Source organism: Lynx rufus, unplaced genomic scaffold (assembly GCF_022079265.1).
Source record: "Lynx rufus isolate CCGP_SWC_20201006 ecotype Redwood Valley unplaced genomic scaffold, mLynRuf1.p SCAF_5, whole genome shotgun sequence".
Classification (NCBI taxonomy): domain Eukaryota; kingdom Metazoa; phylum Chordata; class Mammalia; order Carnivora; family Felidae; genus Lynx; species Lynx rufus.
Genome location: NW_025814867.1, coordinates 98878845 through 98900872, shown reverse-complemented (window position 1 = coordinate 98900872; position 22028 = coordinate 98878845). Strand labels below are relative to the sequence as shown.

The following is a 22028-nucleotide window of genomic DNA, read 5'->3' as shown; positions in this document are numbered from 1 at the left end:
AGCATGGTGAATGCCAAATGTGAGGTATCGCCAGAAAGTTCTTGAGAAGACTGGAGTAGAGAAAGATCATTATCAGGTTAGAAATCTAGAAAGGCTTAAAAAGAGGGTGTGGATTTGAGCAAGACCTGGAAAAACAGGTAAAACATACTTGAGTTGGGAGAGTATGTTCTTTGTTCATAATATTTGAAGTGTTCTACAAAATTTAAATGAGAACACTGGTTCTCCTCTCTGAATGCAGAAAAAACAAGTGACAAGCACACAAACATGTACACACAAACAGCCATACAAGGAATATTCCTTGTATGGAAGCAAGCTCATTCATTCATTCACTCACTTGCTATCCTTCTCTCAAACTGCTAGAAATCTTACATCATCACTTGACACTCATTAATATCTGGGTAGGAGTAGGAAAATTCTACTTATATTTAAAATATCAGGAGGGGCGCCTGGGTGGCTCTGTCGGTTAAGCGTCCGACTTTGTCTCAGGTCATGATCTCACGGTCCGTGAGTTCAAGCCCCGCATCGGGCTCTGTGCTGACAGCTCAGAGCCTGGAGCCTGCTTCAGATTCTGTGTCTCCCTCTCTCTCTGCCCCTCCCCTGCTCTTGCTCTGTCTCTGTCTCTCTCAAAAATAAATAAAGATTTAAAAAAATAAAATAAAATAAAATAAAATAAAATAAAATAAAATAAAATAAAATATCAGGATACTGGGGCACCTGGGTGGCTCAGTTGCTTGGGCATCTGACTTCAGCTCAACTCATGATCTCATGATCTCATGATCTCATGATTCATGAGTTTGAGCCTCGCATCAGGATCTGCACTGACAGTGCGGAGCCTACATGTGGTTCTCTCTCTCTCCCTCTCTCTCTGCTCCTCCCCAGTTTATATGCACACACTGTCTTTCTCAAAATAAATAAACTTAAAAAAAATTAGGGCACTAAAGAATATATATATATATATATATATATATATATATATATATATATACTATAGGGAAATATATGCATATGCCAAAAAAGCCTGAAAGCAAATACATGAAGATAATAGTCATAGTTATGTAAGGCCAGCAACATTATAGGGGGTTTCTTTCTCTTCTCTGATCTTTAAAAATTTCATAATGAAAACTTTAATGCTTTTAAATCTCAGGGACTGACGGCCTGGCCTTTCAAAAGTGGTCTGTCCAACTGGGATACCTATTGTGGTACACTGGAGTAGGTGCAAGTGCAGTTACCATTTTCTGTGTATGGAATCGGAAATCAGAAAGCGTGAGTTTAGGGGTGCCTGGGTGGCTCAGTAGGTTAAGCGTCCGACTTCAGCTCAGGTCATGATCTCATGGTTAGTGAGTTCAAGCCCCACGTCAGGGTCTGTGCTGATGGCTCAGAGCCTGTAATCTGCTTCAGATTCTGTGTCTCCATCTCTCTCTGACCCTTCCCTACTCACACACGCTCTCTCTCAAAAATAAATAAACATTAAAAAAAAAGAAAGAAAGCATGAGTTTAAAATCTGGTTCTGCCAAACTGGTACAGTCACTCTGGAAAACAGTATGGAGGTTCCTCAAAAAATTAAAAGTAGAGCTACCCTACCACCCAGCAATGCCACTACTAGGTATTTATCCAAGGGATACAGGTATGCTGTTCTGAAGGGATACATGCACCCCAATGTTTATAGAAGTATTATCAACAATAGCCAAAGTATGGAAAGAGCCCAAATGTCCATCGATGGATGAATGGGTAAAGAAGATGTGGTATATATATACAATGGAGTATTACTCGGCAATCAAAAAGAATGAAATCTTGCCATTTGCAACTATGTAGATGGAACTAGAAGGTATTTGGCTAAGTGAAATTAGTCAGTCAGAGAAAGACAAATGTCATATGACTTCACTCATATGAGGACTTTAAGATACAAAACAGATGAACATAAGGGAAGGGAAATAAAAATACTATAAAAACAGGGAGGGGGACAAAATATAAGAGACTCTTAAATATGGAGAACAAACAGAGGGTTACTGGAGGGGTTGTGGGAGGGGGGATGGGCTAAATGGGTAAGGGGCATTAAGGAATCTACTCCTGAAATCATTGTTGCACTATATGCTAACTTGGATGTAAATTTAAAAAAATAAATTTTAAAAAACAAATAAACATTTAAAAATTAAAAAAAAACATACAGAAATAATAAATAAAATAAAATAAAATAAAATAAAATAAAATAAAATAAATAAAATAAAATAAAATAAAATAAAATAAAATAAAATAAAATAAAATAAAATAAAATCTGGTTCTGCCATTTCCTAGCTGTGAGGTCCTGGGCAAGACATATAACCTCTTGGAACCTCAGATGTTTCATCTACAAAATGGATCAAAATCATAGCATCTGGACCATTGGGTTGTTTTGAGAAGGGAATGACAAATGCAGGGGAGCAGAGCAGCAGGGTGCCTAGCAGCAAAAAGAATTCAACAAATGTTAGCTATGAATAATAATGAAGGCATTTCAGACTGGGCTCTAGCCCTGTAAAGGTGGAGGAAGGGTCCTGGGGAATGAGTAGAAGTGAATGCAGACAAGGTAATGACAGGAAGTACTGACTGAAGCAGCCTGAGGAGAAATGTGCACTCAAGTCCCACTTCCAGCAGCTTACTCTCCCTTACATGTGTGATGGTATACATCAGCCTAAAAGCAACAAACTCACATCAGGTTACTACATAATGACAATGCGGGACATGTGAGTAAATAAGTCCTTGTCACCTTTATCACCCAAGGGCTTGCAGAAGTTCTTCACTTTTGATTCCTGGCTTCCAGCGCCTCCCGTTTCTGATCCAAATCTATCATCTTCTGCCAGAAGATGGTCTATAAGTTATGTTTTCTTCTTACTACACAAGAGAAAAATCAATGAATGTTTACAGTGGCTAGGTTTCCATTAGCACGTAAAACAACTGGCAACTTAGGGCATGCAGGCAGATTTTTGGTGGCAAACAGAATGATCCGAAAGCTAATGAATGTAGTTGCTTTAAAAAGTCACTCTCCAATAGGTGGCTCATGCTCCACTCCCACAAAAATGGTAGCAAGTACTGTAGTCATTGGACAGATCCCAGGAGATTCTCTCCTTTCTCTTAGGCATGCTCACTGTCCCTCAAGTTCTTATTGTCCTCCACCTATGTCTTACACTAAGGTCTGTCCTCAATTCTAAAATTATCTTCCTTCAATCTCCCACTTCCCTCTTCTCACTTGTGAGAGTGACAAAACTTACTCAAGGATCTTCCACGAAGGCAGCGACACTAGGATGACAGCCTTCAGAACTGTGCATTGTATATACTCCAGAAAATGCAGATTTGGGGGCACCTGGCTCAGTTGGTTAAGTGTCTGATTTTGGCTCAGGTCATGATCTTGCGGTTTATGAATTTGAGACCCGTATTGGGATTGCTGCTGTCAGCAAAGGGCCTGCTTCAGATCCTCTGTCCCCTCTCCCTGCCCCTCCCTGGCTTATGCTCTCTCAAAAAAAATAAATACAAACATTACAAAAAATGTAAATTTGGGGGCTTCATCCCAGACAAATGAGAAGTACTGGGTAGGGCCCAGGAATCTGTATTTTCAACAAGATAATAGTTAAAAAACAGGAATTGTCAGCCCACTGTCAGCCTGACCCTGAATCAGTCTCTAAGGGAGGAATCCCAATCTTTAAGGGAGGAGTCTGAAATTTAGAATGCCCCCAGGGGATTGTTATCTGGAAAATTTAGAAACACAGGCAGGTATCTTTAGTTGGTGGAATTTCAGGCATCTGACCAACACCCTACTGGAGGAGAGATTATTTGGGATAGGGCATGACAGGTGAACACATAATTTCACCTATAAACCCGTAAGGTCAGATTTCCCTTGTGCCCGTGAGTCAGCATTTGGTCATTAACATTACAGTTTCAGTTTTGAAACTGTAAAACTTGTAAGCACTTTTGAAAGTTTGCAGATTCATGTTACAAGTAAGATACATGACGTTAAAGTTCTAAACTTCTGAACATCTAGAATCTTAAAGTAAATGATACTAGAGGTCTATCACATAAGTAAACATACTCATCGCATGGGGGTGAGACGCAAGAGTTTAACTGAAAGAGGTACATCACCCAGTTTACCAAACATCACTGTAAATCTCAAACCACATTTTAACAAATTTAATTACATCTATCAGTGTATAATTGTTCCCATATGCTATTCCTCCTGATTTTAAGCTTGCATTCCTCACATTAAAAAAGAACACTTATTAAAACAAAGAATACTTATTGAAATAATGAACTATATAATGTCATAAACACTTGTCCACTGACTCATTAACCTACTAATAAGGAAATGTTACTTTTAATACAATATTTAATTTTTAAAGAAAAAATTCAAAATGTTACATTAATAATCTATGAATCACTATATTTTACGGTAAGAAAGAATTATTTCTGAAATTAGTCAAATCCAATGGTTCTCAAAGTGTACTTTTGAGATCACTTGTATCAAAATCACAACTTTTAAAACTGCTTTTTCCTCTTGCAGTAAAGCTTATGTATAGTAAAATGCACAAATCTTAAGTGTAAAATTCAGTGAGTTCTGACTAATGCACATACCTGTGTGACCCAATCCCTATCAAGGTACAGAACATTATTATTACCAGAGAAAGTTCTCTCACGACCCTTCCTAGTCAATACCTTCCCCTTCTCCCACAGAGGCAACCAGTGTTCTCATTTTTTTCTCTACTGAACTTTACAATGCATTAACTGAGAATTCTGTTTTGTCAACCTTTCACTCAGCATATTTCTGAAATTCATCCAGTAGTTTGTTCCTTTTTATTGCTGAGTATGAATGTATAACTGTGTGTCAGTTTATAACATAGCTTGTTTATTTTCCGTTGATGAACACCTGTTCCTGTGTTTTGGTGACCAGGAAGAAAAGCTGCTCTCCATGAATATTCTTGTGCAACATTTTTCATGGGTATAGTCTTTCTTTCTGTTGAGTAAATACCCAGGAGTAGAAATGCTTATTATATTCCCTGCAGTTCCACTCCCAAGTATCTACCCAAGAGAAATAAAAAAAAAGTATATCCACAAAAAGACTTATGTAAGAACATTTGTCACACTTTCCCCAGAGTGACAGTACCATTTTGCATTCCCATCCAAAATGTAAGAGTTCTTCTGGTTGTTCAATATCCTACTAACATTGGGCTTTGTCTGCTTATCAATTTCAACTATTCTGGTGGTTAAATAGTGGAATCTCATTATAGTTTAATTTTCATTTCCTAGATGATTGATAACATTGAATAAATTTTTATGTGCATATGAAGACCATCTGTAGGGGGCCCCTAGGTGGCTCAGTCAGTTAAGCATCCGACTTTGGCTCAGGGCATGATCTCACAGTTCGTGAGTTCCAGCTCTGCATCTGGCTCTGTGCTGACAGCTAAGAGCCTGGAGCCTGCTTGAGTTCTGCATTTCCCTCTCTTTGTGCCCCTCCCCCACCTCTGCTCACTCACTCTCTCTCTCTCTCAAAAATAAATAAACATTGAAGAAAATTTAAGACCATTTGTAGATCTTGTTTTGTCTGCTCATATCTTTTTGCCAGTTTTTTTTTTTTTAATGTTTATTTATTTTTGAGAGAGAGAGAAAGGGAGAGACAGCGTGAGCAGGGGAGGGGCAGAGAGAGAGGGAGACACACAATCAGAAGCAGGCTCCAGGCTCTGAGCTGTCAGCAGAGCCTGATGCAGGGCTTACACCCACAAACTGTGATATCAGGACCTGTGCTGAAGCCGGACGCTTAACCGACTAAGCTACCCAGGCGCCCTATCTTTTTGCCAGTTTTTTAATTGGATTGTTTATTGTAGGGGACAAGCTTAGGAATCCTCCGGGCTTACACCAAATGGATTAACAAGGCATAAAGAAATACAAAGTCATAAAATGCTTACACCGGAGTTTGGGTAAACCAGATTGGCACTCCAAGAATAGGGGGGTGCAAAGATACCCCGAGAATAGGGAGGCACAAAGGTGCCAGGATTAGGGAGGTGTGAAGGCACCCCAAAATACAGAGGGGGTGCAGAACCTCCCAAAATAGAGAGAGGCAAAGGCCTGAAATAGAAATGGCACAAAGGTGCCCAATACATAGGTATATGAAAATAAACAACATTAGATGTACAAGGTGGAAACACTCCCAATTTAGTACTATAGCAGAAAAGCTGCTTTCACAGGAGAATAGGGCCAGGTTAGGTAAATTGATTGGTGAATTGGACTATGGACCTCTGTGCTGCAGGCAAAGCAGCCCAGAGCAGAGATGGTGAACAAAAGAAAAGGTGCCTTATTAGCCCTGTGGTTATTCCCCCTATCTGTCTCATCCCCTAGGCTAGCTAAGATAAATAGGCACGGTGCCTCTGGTCTGCTGTTAACAACCATCTATCCATCTGCCCGGCGCCGGGAGTTTTATATTGACCCAAACCCCAAACACTGTATATCTTCAAAACCCCCCTTTTCCTTCACGTCCCCAAGTTAATGTTCCTAGTTTGTCTCTTTGTACATGCCCATCACGTTTGCAAGCCTTCTGACCTGAATAAATACGAGGCAAGGACCCTTATTCGGGGCTCTTGTCTTTTCCCGGACATTAGCCGTCTCTCGCTTTAATCCTGTGTCCCCTCTTTTGCTGGCCAAAAGAGAACTTAGACTTAAGAGTTTACAACAGTTTGTCCTTTTATGATTAACTTACAGAAAATCTTCATATATCCTGAGTTACTTATATCTTCTGCATACTTGTCATTTGTCTGAAACATATTTTGCAAATATTGTCTCCCACTATGTGGCCTACCTATGCCTTTTCTTAACTGTGCCTTTTGGTAAGCAATAGTTCTTGATGAAGTATAACTTAGCAATTTTTAATTTATGATTATTTCTTTTTGTGGCCTGTCCAAGAAACCTTTACTCATTCCCAAGATATTCTACTATGATTGTTTCTACAAAGTTTATGATATTGGCATATTTAGATCAATGATCTGTATGGCAGGAGGTAGGGGTTAAAGTTCATTTTTTTCCCATATGGATATTTAGTTGTTCCAACATCATTTGTTGAAAACATTTCCTTTCTTCAGTGGTACCTTTGTTAAAAATCAAATGTCCATATTAGTGCAGTTCCATTTCCAGGCTCTCTGTTCTGTTGCTCTCTCTTCTGAGCTATCCTTATGTTATGACCACATATACTGACTAAGCATACGTTTAAAATATTGATTCCTACGCCCTACACCAGACCTACTGAATCATAATCTTAGGAAAGACAAGTCCAGAAATACAAGCTTCCTAGTTGATTTTTCTGTAGCCTAAAGTCTGAGAAGTGCATTATTTTAACACTGTTCTCCCTCTAAAACTAATAAAAATCAGTGAGCTCACAACCAATGAGGCCACCTGGAAAGAACAGTGAACTTGGAATTGGGAAAATGAGCTCTAATTCTAGATTTGCTACTGAAAAGCTAGGCATCATTTTACTTATCACAGCTTAGGGCCCAAGTTTCTTCACATGTAAAACAAGAGGATAGGACTAGACTCAATCATTCAGGTGTAGACCAAGTGCCCCCACTGCCTAGGAATTACAAAGATGGAAAAGGCAAGTCTTCTCTCAAGAAGAACACAGTCTAGGTCAGGGCTATCCAAAAGAATTTTGTGCAATGCAGATATTCTATACCTGCATTGTCCATATGGTCGCCATTAGTCACATGTGTATATTAAATGCTTGAAATGCGGCTAGTGAGACCACCAAACTTTTAATTTTATGTAATTTTAAGTAATTTAAATAGTTATATGAGGCTAGTGATTACCATATTGGGCAGCACAGATAATTTAAAAAATCGAAAAGAAGATGAATTTAAAAAAATTGGTTAATGAATGTCAACTTCCTACTTGTGTTATTGTCCTACAGCTACATATCTCTACTCTGGGAAACTGGGTCAGCAGTACATGGATTTATTGTAGTATTTTCGTAACTTCTTTTGAGTCTATAATTCTTTTAAAATAGAAAGATTTTAAAAGTGAATTTAAAAACTGGTAAATGCTACCTCAAAGATTTGTTAATAAAATGCTATGAAAGAACACAGAATCAGGCATGTTTCTTGTGGGACTCAAAGAAAGCTAGGTTTTAAAGAATACATAGTATTTTTGTCAGTCAAGATGGAGAGAAGAAAGGATATGAGTTAGCAGAAGAGAAGTGCAAAGGCAGTGAAACATTAAAAATGTCTTGTGAGTCTGAGGATTGCAGCAGGAATATAAAAATTATGGGAGAGAGGGAAGGAAACAGGAGGTGTGGACAGCAAGAGAACTTGGACTAGACTGTGAACGAATTTTCTGTGCCTAGTAAGGGTGCTCAGATTTCACTTCTGAAACAAAGTTCCCCTGGTCTACTTTAAACAATAAAAAGTACAATGAAGTACGGATTTTTTTTCTTTTTTATTGACATATTACATATACAATAAGCCACTAATTTAAGTTCACTGCTCAATAAATTTATATATGTGAATACACTCACGTAACCACCACTAAGATCAAGATACAGAACACTACCTCAAAAGGCTCTCTCAAGGTCCCTGCCACTTAATCAATCCCTTGAAATTTCTTCCAAAAATATTCATTCAAAGAATATGTATTTCCAAAGAAGACATAAAAATGACCAACAAGTACATAAAAAGATGTTCATCATCATTAATCATCAGGGGAATGCAAATCAAAACCATAATGAGATCTCACCTCACACCTATTAGAAGAGTTATTATCAAAAAACGGGGGCCCTCTATGGCTCAGTTGGTTAAGTGTCCAACTCTTGGTTTCGGGTAGGTCATGATCTCATGGTTCATGGATTCAAGCCCCACATTGGGCTCTGTACTGACAGCATGGAGCCTACTTGGGATACTCTCTCCTCCCTCTCTCTCTCAAAATAAATAAACTTTTTTTTTTTTAAGTCAAAAGACTATCAACAATAGCGAAAGTATGGAAAGAGCCCAAATGTCCATTGATGGATGAATGGATAAAGAAGATGTGGTATATATATACAATGGAGTACTACTCAGCAGTCAAAAAGAATGAAATCTTGCCATTTGCAACTACGTGGATGGAACTGGAGGGTATTATGCTAAGCAAAATTAGTCAAAGACAAAACTCATATGACTTCACTCATATGAGGACTTTAAGAGACAAAACAAATCAACATAAGGGAAGAGAAACAAAAATACTATAAAAACAGGGAGGGGGGAAAAAACATAAGAGACTCTTAAATATGGAGAACAAACAGAGGGTTACTGGAGGGGTTGTGGGAGGGGGGACGGGCTAAATGGGTAAGGAGCATTAAGGAATCTACTCCTGAAATCATTGTTGCACTATATGCTAACTAATTTGGATGTAAATTTATTTTTTTATTTTATTTTTTTATTTTAAAAAAATTTTTAATGTTTATTTATTCTTGAGAGAGAGAGAGAGAGAGAGAGTATGAGCAGGGGAGAGGCAGAGTGAGAGAGGGACACAGAATGTGAAGCAGGCTCCAGGCTCTGAGCTGTCAGCACAGAGCTCAATGCGGGGCTTGAACTCACGAGCCATGAGGTCATGACCCGAGCCAAAGTCAGAAGCTTAACCAACTGAGCCACCCAGGAGCCCCTGGATGTAAATTTAAAAAAAAAAAGTCAAAAGATAACAAGTGTTGGTGAAGATATGGAGAAAAGGAAACCCTCATACACAACAGATGGGAATGTAAATTGGTGCAGCCATTATGGAAAACAGTATGGAGGTTTCTCAAAATTAAAAACAGAAATACCATATGATCCAAGAACCCCACTTCTAGCTATGTATCCAAAAGAAATGGAAACACTATCTATAATCCCATGTTCATTACTGCATTATTCACAACAGCCAAGACATGGAAACAACCTAAGTGTCCACTGCTGGGTGAATGGGTAAAGAAAATGTCACACACACACACACACACACACACACATATATATATATAATGAAATATATAAATATATATTTACATATATACACATGTATATATTTTATAGACAAATATATGTACATAATGGAATATTCACCTCTAAAAAGAAGGAAATCCTGATATCTGTGACAACATGAATCAACCTGGAGGACATAATATTAAGTGAAACAAGCCAGATGCAGAAAGACAAATATTGCATAATCACACTAATATGTGGAAATTAAAAAAGTTGGACTCATGGTAATAGTGGGCATAATGGTAGTTACCAGTGGCTAGGAGATAGGGGAAATGGAAGAGGTTGATCAAAGGGTACAGACATTCAGTTATAAGATGAATAGGTTCTGGAGACCTAATGTACAGTATGATGACTACAGTTAATAATAATTTATTGTATATTTGCAATTTGCTAAGAGAGAATATCTTAAAATCTTTTGTTCTTACCACAAAAAGTAACTATGTGAGTGGATCGATATGTTAATTAGGTCAGCTGTGGTAATCATTTCACAATGCATACACATACCAAAATATCGTGTTGTATACCTTAAGTACATACAGTATCTATTTGTCAATCAAACCTCAATAAAGCTGGAAAAAATATGTTTATCAAAAGTGTGCTATTTCCTCATACATTGCTGGTGGGAATGTATAATGTATAATGGTATATAGTCACTTGGGAAAACAGGTTGGCAATTCCTCAAATAGTTACAACACAGAGTCACTCTATGATCCAGCAACGCCACCTAGGTATACACCCCCAAAAAACTGAAAACACACGTTCACACAAAAACTTGTGCACGTATGTCTGTTGCAGAAATATTCGTAACAGCCAGTGAGTTGAAACAAGCCAAAAGTCCATGTGAATGATGAATGGATAAGTAAAATGTGCTATGTCCACACAAGGCAATGTTATTCAGCAATAAAAAGATATGGAGTAATGATACATGCTACAGCATGGTAATCCTTGAAAACATGGAAATGAAAGAAGCCTGACACAAAAGGTCACATATTCCATTTATACAAAATGTCCAGAACAGGCAAATCCACAGAGACAGAAAGCAATTTAGTGATTCCCAGGAGTGGAGAGAGGGAGTCAAGAGTGACAGCTAATGGGTATGGGTTTCTTTGGGGGATGATGTTCTTGTATGGAGATGACTATGCAACTTTGTAAATATGCTAAAAATCACTGAATTCTAAACTTTAAAAGGGTGAGTTTTGTGACATGTGAACTATATCTTAATAATAAATATAAATAAAAAATGAAGACAAAAGCAAAAAATTTTGCTATGATTAGAAAATGTTTGACATCTCCAGATTAATCAATGCTCTGTTGGTAAACACTTAAAAAATTTGTTTTAATGTTTATTTATTTTGAGAGAGAGAGAGAGAGAGAGAGAGAGATCGATCAAGCAGGGGAGTGGCAGAGAGAGAGAGAGAGAGAGAGAGAGAGAGAGAGAGAGAGAGAATCCCAAGTAGGCTATGCGCTGTCAGCACAGAGCCCAATGTGGGGCTTGAACACACATTAGATCATGATCTGAGCTGAAATCAAGAGTTGGACACTTAACTGACTGAGCCACCCAGGTGCCCCATATTGGTAGACACTTTTTAAAAATCATTTTAAGACACATAACTATATAATTATCTGTACACATTATATAACTATTTTATACACAGAGTCTAATCTGATATTCACTAATTTATAAAGTGGTATTAAAATAATTTAGTAATTTGTCCACAGCCACACAGCTAATAAATAGTGAGGCAGGAGATCCCAAGTCCTTAACTATTTTCATAGTGATTCCCCACCTCTGCCACCCCCTGCAAAAAAAAAAAAAGCAAAGCAAACACACTATCGTACATTTTAGCAAAACCATGTCTTCAACTATTATATTCCTTCCATTTCAATATATATCTTATTGTCCTGGACATACATTAAGTGGTAATATCTAGCCCAGAAAACTTATTTTCTCATATGGCTCCTCCTCACAAGAAAACAAAAACATCAACCAGAAGCCATATGCAAATAAAAAGCAATTGGATTTATAGGTTTGTCATAAAACAAAATATTCAAATAATCTGCTTTAGACAGGTGCTAAATGTTTGAAGTGGAAGCCTACTGTCAGCACTGTGTAAAAAAAAATTTTTTTTACATTGATTTATTTTTGAGAGACAGAGCACAAGTGGGACAAGGGCAGAGAAAGAATGAGACACAGAATCCGAAGCAGGCTCCAGGCTCCGAGCTGTCAGCACAGAGCCCAACAACGCAGGGCTCAAACCCACAAACCGCGAGATCATGACTTGAGGTGAAGTTGGACGCCTAACCGACTGAGCCATCCAGGTGCCCCGTCAGTACTGTTTAGAAAGACTGAAAAGAATAAAGACAGCTCACAATATTAAAAATTACTACCAAGTTACATTAATCAAGACAGTGTGGTACTCGCATAAAGAAAGACACATAGATCAATGGAATTGAATTAAGAGCCAATAAATAAACCCTTAAATTTGTGGCCAACTGGTTTTTGACAAGGATGCCAAAACCACTCAATGGGAGAAAGAATAGTCTTTTCAACAAATGATGCCAGGGTAATGGGCTACTCACATGCAAATGAATGAAGTTAGACCCCTATCTCATAACACATACAAAAATTAACTCAGAAAGAATCATATCACAGTTCAACATTATAGCGAACACTTTAAAACTCTTAGATACAAAATGAAAAGCACCAGCAACAAAAGAAAAATATAGATATATTAGATTTCAAAATTTTCAATGTTTGTGGTCAGAGGACACCATCAAGAAAGTGAAAGGATAACCCACAGAATGAGAGAAAATATTTACAAATATCTAATAAGGGAAATGCATATACAATATGTAAAGAACTCTTACAACTCAATAATTAAAAGACAACCTAATTTAAAAATGGGGGAGGGGTGCCTGTGTGGCTCAGTTGGTTAAGTGTCTGACTCTTGGTTTGGGCTAAGGTCATGATTTCACAATTCTTGAGATGGAGCCCTGCCTTGGGCACCCAGCCGACAGCACAGAGCCTGCTTGGGATTCTCTCACTGCCCCTACCCTGTTTGCGGTTTCTCTCTCTCTCGCTCTCAAAATAAACTTGTTTTAAAAATGGGCAAAGCATCTGAATAAACATTTCTCTAAGGAAGATATACAAATGCCCAATAAACACATGAAAAGATGTTCAACATCATTAGCCATTAGGAAAATATAAATAAAAACCATGTGAGATATGACCTCATACCTGCTAGGAAGGCTAAAATAAAAGAGATAATAACATGTGTCAGTGAGGATGTGGAGAAATTAAAAGCCTCATATATGGCTGGTGGAACTAAAAAAAAATGGTACAGCCACTTTGAAACAATCTGGCAGTTCCTCAAAATGTTACACATAGAGTTAACATATGACCAAGCATTTCTACTCCTAGAGATATAATCCAGAGAACTCAAAACAAGCGTTCACACACAAAAACTTGCACATGAATGTTCACAGCAGGAGTATTCATAATAGCCAAAAAAGGAAAACAACCCAAATGTATATCAACTAAGAAGGGATAAATTGTGGTATATTCACACAACAGAATGTAATTCAGCAATAAAAAGGAATGAAGTACTGATACATGCTACAGCATGGATGAACTTTGAAAGCATTATGCAATGTGAAAGAAACCAGTCACAGAAGACTGCATATTGTATGATCCCATCTACTTTAAGTTCTGGAACATGAAAATTTATAGAGACTGAAAGTAAACTGGTGGTTGCCAAGCCTGAGGAAAATGAAGGGGGTTAGGTGGGAGGTCTGTGTTCTTTTGGGGATGATGAACGTTCTAAAATTATACTGTGGTGATGGTTGCACAAGTCTACAAATACACCAAAACCCACTAAATTTCACTTTAAATATGTAAACTTTATGGTATGTGAACTGTATCTCAATCATCCTTGAAAAAAAAAAAAAGAAATCTTTTGATGTCTCTGGGTAATCTGAAATTCTCTACCCATTCATCTTTTTCATCAGTTTATACATCTGTTTTCTTTCAACATAAAATTCTATTTACCTACCAATCATCCCCAATTTTCCTAATACAGAGAAAATGTGAAGCTACCAAAAATAAGTACTAGCACTTATTTTTTTTAAAAACTAGGTCTAGAGGCGCCTGGGTGGCTCAGTCGGTTAAGCATCCAACTCTTCGTTTCAGCTCAGGTCATGATTTCACGGCTGGTGAGATCAAGCATGGGCTCCATGCTGACACTGGAGAGACTGCTTGGGATTCTCTCTCTCTGTGCCCTTCCCCTCTTTCTTAAAATAAACTTAAATAAACTTAAAATAAAATAAAATAAAATAAAGTAAAATAAAATAAAATAAAATAAAATAAAATAAAATAAAATAAAATAAAATAAAATAAAATAAAATAAAATAAAATAAAAACAAAACAAAACTAGGTCTCACTGTTCAGGGGCAAATTGTGTTTTCTTTCCACCAAGAAGCAAATTAATGGTAAAGATTAATTTAAATTGTGTCTTGGGGCACTCGTCAGTTAAGTGCCCAACTCTTGGTTTCAGCTCAGGTCATGCCCTCACAGTTGGTGAGTTTGAGCCACACACTGGACTCTGCACTAACAGTACAAAGCCCGCTTGAGTTTCTTGCTCTCTCCCTCTCTCTCTGCCTCTCCCCTGCTCATGCGTGTTCTCTATCAACATAAATAAACTTAAAAAATTTTTAATAAATATAATAACATAAAATGAATTGTGTCTTTAGATATCATGAAGAGAAAAACCTAATTCTTATCAAATTTCGAATTAGAATTAAAATGTCTTAGTTGAAAACATTTTATGGCACATTGTTTAAACATATTTGCCCATGGTTTGAGGAAAATCTTTTCAACCTCTACACTTAATTCTGGTTTTTTGCTGCTTAATGCATTCCTAAGTATTTTACAATGATTCAAAATGTTTATGGAAGATGAACACAGATAGGCAGTTTTGCAAATGTGTTCTATGTCTTTATTTGAGACCTCTAGTAAATCTAGTTCTCGCCAATCAAAATGCTTTAACCCACTGAACTAGAGCACGAACCATGAAAATAATGACACAACTAAGCTTATATCCCTGGTCTGGATTGCAGCCATTTATACCATTAGTATAATTAAAATAAATATCATTTTGGGCGCCTGGGTGGCGCAGTCGGTTAAGCGTCCGACTTCAGCCAGGTCATGATCTCGCGGTCCGTGAGTTCGAGCCCCGCGTCAGGCTCTGGGCTGATGGCTCGGAGCCTGGAGCCTGTTTCCGATTCTGTGTCTCCCTCTCTCTCTGCCCCTCCCCCGTTCATGCTCTGTCTCTCTCTGTCCCAAAAATAAATAAAAAAACGTTGAAAAAAAAATAAATATCATTTTATATGCTTATTTAACACTTTATAACAGGTTTTCCTTATAGTAAAAGTAATACATACCTAGAAAAGTCAAACATAAAGATAAAAATGAAACTACTCTCAATCACATCACCCAACCAGAATACACAAGAATCATCATTGACATTCTTGTGGATTTCGTAATTCTTTTTTGTATGCACTTTACAAATGTTAAACCATAAGTAACTTTGTATTCTGCATTTTACTTAAGGTGAGCATTTCTCTATCATTAAATATACAAAATTGTGATTATAGTTTTATATTTAACATCATGGATGTGTATGTTCTAATTTCTATCTTATTTAATGCTTTAGGCATCTTTGCTCTCTGTATATTGTTATATGAACCATTATGTGCATTTATCATCTTTACTATATTTTAGGTTAATAATCCTCTACCTAGAACACCCTATTACTTGTCTACCTGGTTCAACTCATGAAATCTGGCACATCTGTATTCTAGAGTTCAGGGATAGCACAGGGGTACTCTTCATAGCCCAAAGAATCCTTCCTCATAGTGTTTGGTTTTAGCAGCAGCTTTCCGTCTTGGCAGGCACTTGAAGACCTATTTATGAGTGTGCTGTGCTGTCTTCTGCTTTATATAACTGCTATCAGAAGTCTTAATTTCCTTTGCCATTACAGAAATCTTACATCCTTTAACAACATTGCTGGCTCCTTCCTGTGAATCGCATCATCATCCTGCTTGGAGCTATCAGTCAGGGTGGTTCCTAAATGCCAATCTGGAGATACTATGTCATATATACAAAAAGGAAATTAAGGAAGTCCTGCCACTGGAGCTTTCACTGTGAAGTTGGGCCAAACTGTATCTCAAGAAAAAGAAATAAGCCAAAGATTTTAAATTTTTACTTATGAACTACACAAGTAACCAATTTGCATAAAAATTATTTTCAAGGAATACAGAAATATATAAAGTTAAATGGAAAAGTTCCTCAGCTCTACTATCATGCTTTCCAGGAATACCCACTGTGGACAGTTTAGAATTTGTTAGACTCTTACCCTTCCTTTGCTCTTCCCATACAAGCTATAAATACTCCTGGTTAAGAATATATAACTAAATTCCATTATTAAGTTTTTAAAAATTCAATTGCAAAAATAACTTTTGTAAAAATTTTAAACAGCAGAGATGTGAAGAAGTACCAATGCCCCTCCGCTTTTAACAGTCTGGTGGTATCAATTCCAGACATTTTCTCTACATAAGTCCAAGCAATTACCTACGTACACACTACATACATACTAGTACATACTATTATGCTGAAGGAGTAGGACACATAAAATGTAAATAGTACAAAATACCCTCCACTCTCAGTTCAAACCTCTTCCATGGGTGATCCTGCTCCTTGGATAAATTTAGGGTGGATCCCATGACTCTACTGATCACGACTATATGATACAAATCCTCTAGTCATTTTTTTTTTTTAATTTTTTTCAACGTTTATTTATTTTTGGGACAGAGAGAGACAGAGCATGAACGGGGGAGGGGCAGAGAGAGAGGGAGACACAGAATCGGAAACAGGCTCCAGGCTCTGAGCCATCAGCCCAGAGCCCGACGCGGGGCTCGAACTCACAAACCGCGAGATCGTGACCTGGCTGAAGTCGGACGCTTAACCGACTGCGCCACCCAGGCGCCCCTCCTCTAGTCATTTTTAATCACAAACAATCCATTGAGAATATCTCAGTACAGTTCCTCTGATGCAGGTAATGCCTCTCCCCACACTGTCTCTTACATTCTCTCCCCCACCCCCAACTTCTGCCTCTGTCTTTAGGGCCCCAGTCTCTTTCTGCTGAGGTAGTCCTGCCCGTGATGGAAAGCCTAAGGCAGAGTGCCCAGACCAGCTCCTCCTAACACGCTGTGGACCCACATCTGGTCCACAGAAATATGTACCTCTCTGATGTAATAACTCCTAGAAATTTACTCTACAAGTCATATTCATGTATGTGCAACAGGACATTTATCCAAGGATATTCATTATAAAATTGTTTCAAGTAGCAAAGGACAAGGAAACACCCTAAAGGCTCATCAAAAGAATAATTAAAAAAAAAAAAGAATGATTAAATATGTTACAGTATTATGTTGAATCATCTGAAATTGCCCATATTTGACTTTTTCTGCCTCTAGAAACTACAATTTCAGATGGTTCAATCTAAAATAGATTGAGGGGCAACCGGGTGGCTCAGTTGGTCAGGTGTCCGACTCTTGGTTTCGGCTCAGGTCATGATCTCACAGCCCGTGGGTTCAAGTCCCACTTTGGGCTCCACGCTCTAACAGCACAGGATTCTCTCTTTCCTTCTCTCTCTGCCCCTCCTCTGCTCATGCTCGCTTGTGCACACGTGCTCTCTCTCAACATAAATAAACTTGAAAAATAAAAGATTGAATCATAATATCTAAACATTCAATCTAAATATATGTATATGTATGTACATATATGTATAATATAAATGTATGTATATATGTGTAATATATGTCTGTGTACATATATTATATATATAAAATATATAATATATGATTATAAAATGGGCTGTATTGTGTCTCCTCCAAATTCATATGGTGACGTCCTAACCCCCAGTACTCTGGAATGTGACTGTATTTAGAGATAAAGCCTTTAAAAAGGTAATTAAGTTAAAATGGGTCATTAGAGGGGTACCCAGGCTCTGAGCTGTCAACACAGAGCCAAACACAGGCCTCGAACTCACAAATCGTGAGATTATGACCTGAGCTGAAGTTGGACACTTAACCTGAGCCACCCAAGTGCCCTAAAATAAAATTTTTTTAAATGGGTCATTAGGGTGGGCCCTAATCTGACTGGTGTCTTTTTTTTTTTAACGTTTATTTATCACACACACACACACACACACACACACACACAACAGAGTGTAAGTGGGGGAGGGACAGAGAGAGGGAGACACAGAATCCAAAGCAGGCTCAGGCTCTGAGCTGTCAGCACAGAGCCTGACGCAGGGCTTGAGTCCACAAGCCGTGAGATCATGACCTGGGCTGAAATCAGACAATTAATCTACTGAGCCACCCAGGTGCCCCTGGTATCCTTTTTTTAAAAAATTTATTTATTTATTTTGAGAAAGAAGCATGAGCAGGGGAGGGGCAGAGAGAGAGGGAGAGAGAACCCCAAGCAGGCTCCTCACAGTCAGCATGGAGTCTGATACCGGGCTCGAACTCACGAACTGTGAGATCATGACCTGATCAGAAATCAAGAGTCAGATGCTTAACCGACTGATCCACTCAGGCACCCCTGCCTGGTGTCCTTATAAGAAAATGAGATTAAAACACAGACCACAGAGGGGCGCCTGGGTGGCGCAGTCGGTTAAGCGTCCGACTTCAGCCAGGTCACGATCTCGCGGTCCGTGAGTTCGAGCCCCGCATCGGGCTCTGGGCTGATGGCTCAGAGCCTGGAGCCTGTTTCCCATTCTGTGTCTCCCTCTCTCTCTGGCCCTCCCCCGTTCATGCTCTGTCTCTCTCTCTGTCCCAAAAATAAATAAACGTTGAAAAAAAAAAATTATAAAAAATAAAAAAAATAAAAAAAATAAAAAAAAAAAAAACACAGACCACAGAGACATGAGAACTACCACATGAGGATACCACAAGAAGGCAACTATCGACAAGCCAAGATGAGAGGCCTCAGAAGAAATCAAACCTGCTGACACCTTGGGCGTTTGGGTGGCTCAGTCGGTTAAGCGTCTGACTTCAGCTCAGGTCATGATCTCATGGTTGGTGAGTCTGAGCCCCGTATTGGGCTCTGTGCTGACAGCTCAGAGTCTGGAGCCTGCTTCAGATTCTATGTCTCCCTCTCTGCCCCTCCCTGCTCATGCTCTGTCTCTCTCTGTTTCAAAAATAAAATAAAAACATTTTTTAAAAAATGAAAAAGAAAGAGGCGCCTGGGTGGCTCAGTTGGTTGAGCTTCCGACTTCGGCTCAGGTCATGATCTCATGGTCTATGAATTCGAGCCCCGCGTCAGGCTCTGTGCTGACAGCTCAGAGCCTGGACCCTGCTCTGGATTCTGTGTCTCCCTCTCTCTCTGACCCTCTGCCATTCATGCTCTGTCTCTCTCTGTCTCAAAAATAAATAAACATTAAAAAAAAAATTAAAAAAACCTGCTGACACCTTGATCTTGGACTTCTAGACTCCAGAACTGTAAGAAAATAAACATTTCTTGTTTAAACCACCAAGTCTGTGGTATTTTATGGCAGCACTAGCAAACTATACATATATACACACACATGCACACATATGTATATATGTACATGTAAATATGCATATGTATAAATGTACATATGTGTATACTTATATATTTTTTTTTAACTTAAAAAATTACAAACATATATAATACCTATCCTTTGGGATGGGGAGAAGAACATAAATGTGTATGTTGACAAGTGCACAGAATTTCTCTGGAAGGATCGCCTTTGAAGAGGGGAATGGGGAAAAGGGTACAAGAAATACTTACTGTATATCCTCATACAGAATTTTAATCTTTTGCTATCTGAATGCATTTTTTCTTCTACAATATGAATTAGCTTTTCAGTCTTCCTAATAAATGTATTTAAGACTATAATATTTCCTCAAGGACAGCCCATAGATTTTAACATGTGGTATTTTCAATAGTCATTGATTCCTAAATAATATGTAGTTTCAGTTAAATTTTAAATTATTTCTTAAATTACTATGCTGAGGGGTGCCTGGGTGGCTCAGTCAGTTAAGCATCAGATTCCTGATTTCAGTTCAGGTCATGACCCCAGGGTCGTGGGATCAAAGCCCCACATTGGGTTCGGGGCTGAACATGGAGGCTGCTTAAGATTCTCTTTTTCTCTCTGCCCCTCTCTCCCACTCATGTGCTCTAAAATTAAATTTAAAAAAATAAAAAATAAATACTATACTGAAAACCAAGAAAGTAAATATTATCTATAACTACATCCCTTTTTTGGGGGGAAAAAAATTAGAGTACCCACTATCACCTATTCAGTTTTATTCTCCCCTAGTTGGGAATCAATTTGACACCAATTTTCTTTATCTTTCTACAGAGTTATTATATATACATATATAATATATATATTATATATATATTATAATATACATACATATATACATATATATGTATACATACATATACATATACATATATACATATAAATACATATAATATACATATAACATAATATGTATATAATATTATATATTATATATAATGTATATTTATATTATCATATGCACATAAATTTTTTAAAAAAATGAAATCATGCTGTCACTCTGAAACATGCTTTCTTTTTACCTAGAAATTCATTATGAACATCTTTCCAGGTAAGTACATATTAATTTACCTTATTCTTTTAATACCTACATAGTGTTATGCAGCATGGAGCCATAATTTATTTAGCTGTTCCCCATTGATCAATACTCATTTTTTCTTTCTTTCCCTTTTACTATTTTTGCTATTAAAAACAATCCTGAAAAAAAAGGCTGCAATCAACATCTCTTAAGCTTTTCTCAGTCCAAAAGGCAAAAGATATCTTATTGCTTAACTTGCATCTCCTTGATAACTCATGAGGCTGAATACCCTTTCATATGTTATGAATCATTTATATTTCTTTTTCTGTGATTAGCTTTTCATTATCTTGACTTTTTCTTCCTTGTAATTTCAACTTTTATTTCCTCTAACTTGAGTGGAAACAAAAAACTTTCCAAGTATTTATATTTCTTTTTTGGTTCCCATTTTGTTAATTTCTGTGTGCGTGTGTGTGTGTGTGTGTGTGTGTGTGTGTGTGCGCGCGCGCGCGTGCATGCACATGTGCTGTTTCCCTGCATTATGACTAGCAATAAATAGTATCTGATTTTTAGGAGCCTGGCTGGCTCAGTCGGTGAAGCATGCAACTCTTGATCTTCTTTGGGTTGTGAGTTTGAGCCCCATGTTGGGTGTAGAGATTACTTAAATAAATAAAATTTGCGGGGGGGGGGGGGGGGGCGGCGCCTGGGTGGTTCAGTCGGCTAGGTGTCTGACTTCGGCTCAGATCATGATCTCAGACCCAGCATCAGGCTCTGTGCTGACAGTTCAGAGCCTGGAGCCTGCTTCAGATTCTGTCTGTCTCTCCCTGTCCCTCCTCAGCTCATGCACTCTCTCTCTCTCAAAAATAAATAAATATTTTAAAAAATGTTAAAAATAAAAATTTTTTGAAGTGTCAAATTTTTAGAATTTGAGATTTTTTATAGCCCTCCTACATGATATATTTTTATTAAGTGTTACATGAGTATTTGTTTTTTAAGTAATCTCTACACCCAACATGGGGTTCAAACTCACAACCCAGCAGTCAAGAGCTGCACACTCTAACAAATGAGTCAGCCAGGTGTCACACCTCTCCTTTCAAAAAGTTTTTATTACCTTTTTTAATGTTTATTTATTTTTGAGAGAGAGAGTGCAAGCGGGCGAGGGACAGAGAGAAGGGAACAGAGGATCCGAAGCAGGCTCCACGCTGATGGCAGCAAGTCCAATGTGGAGTTCAAACTCATGAACCGTGATCATGTAACCTGAGCCAAAGTTGGATGCTCAACAGATGAAGCCACCCAGTCACCCCTCCCTACTTTTTTTAAATGAGTATTTAAGAAGAATATATTATTACCTACTTA

At 37.9% G+C, this 22028-nt stretch overlaps 1 protein-coding gene across 1 annotated transcript in view; it reads right to left on the bottom strand.

Annotated features, from left to right (window-relative positions):
* The window catches only part of USF3 (upstream transcription factor family member 3), a 56256-nt gene that overhangs the window by 21394 nt on the left and 12834 nt on the right, over positions 1–22028 (bottom strand). Inside the window, exon 2 of the mRNA XM_047098900.1 lies at positions 2741–2865. The gene's annotated coding sequence lies outside the window, so the exon portion shown is untranslated. The remainder of the gene's footprint in view (positions 1–2740; positions 2866–22028) is intronic.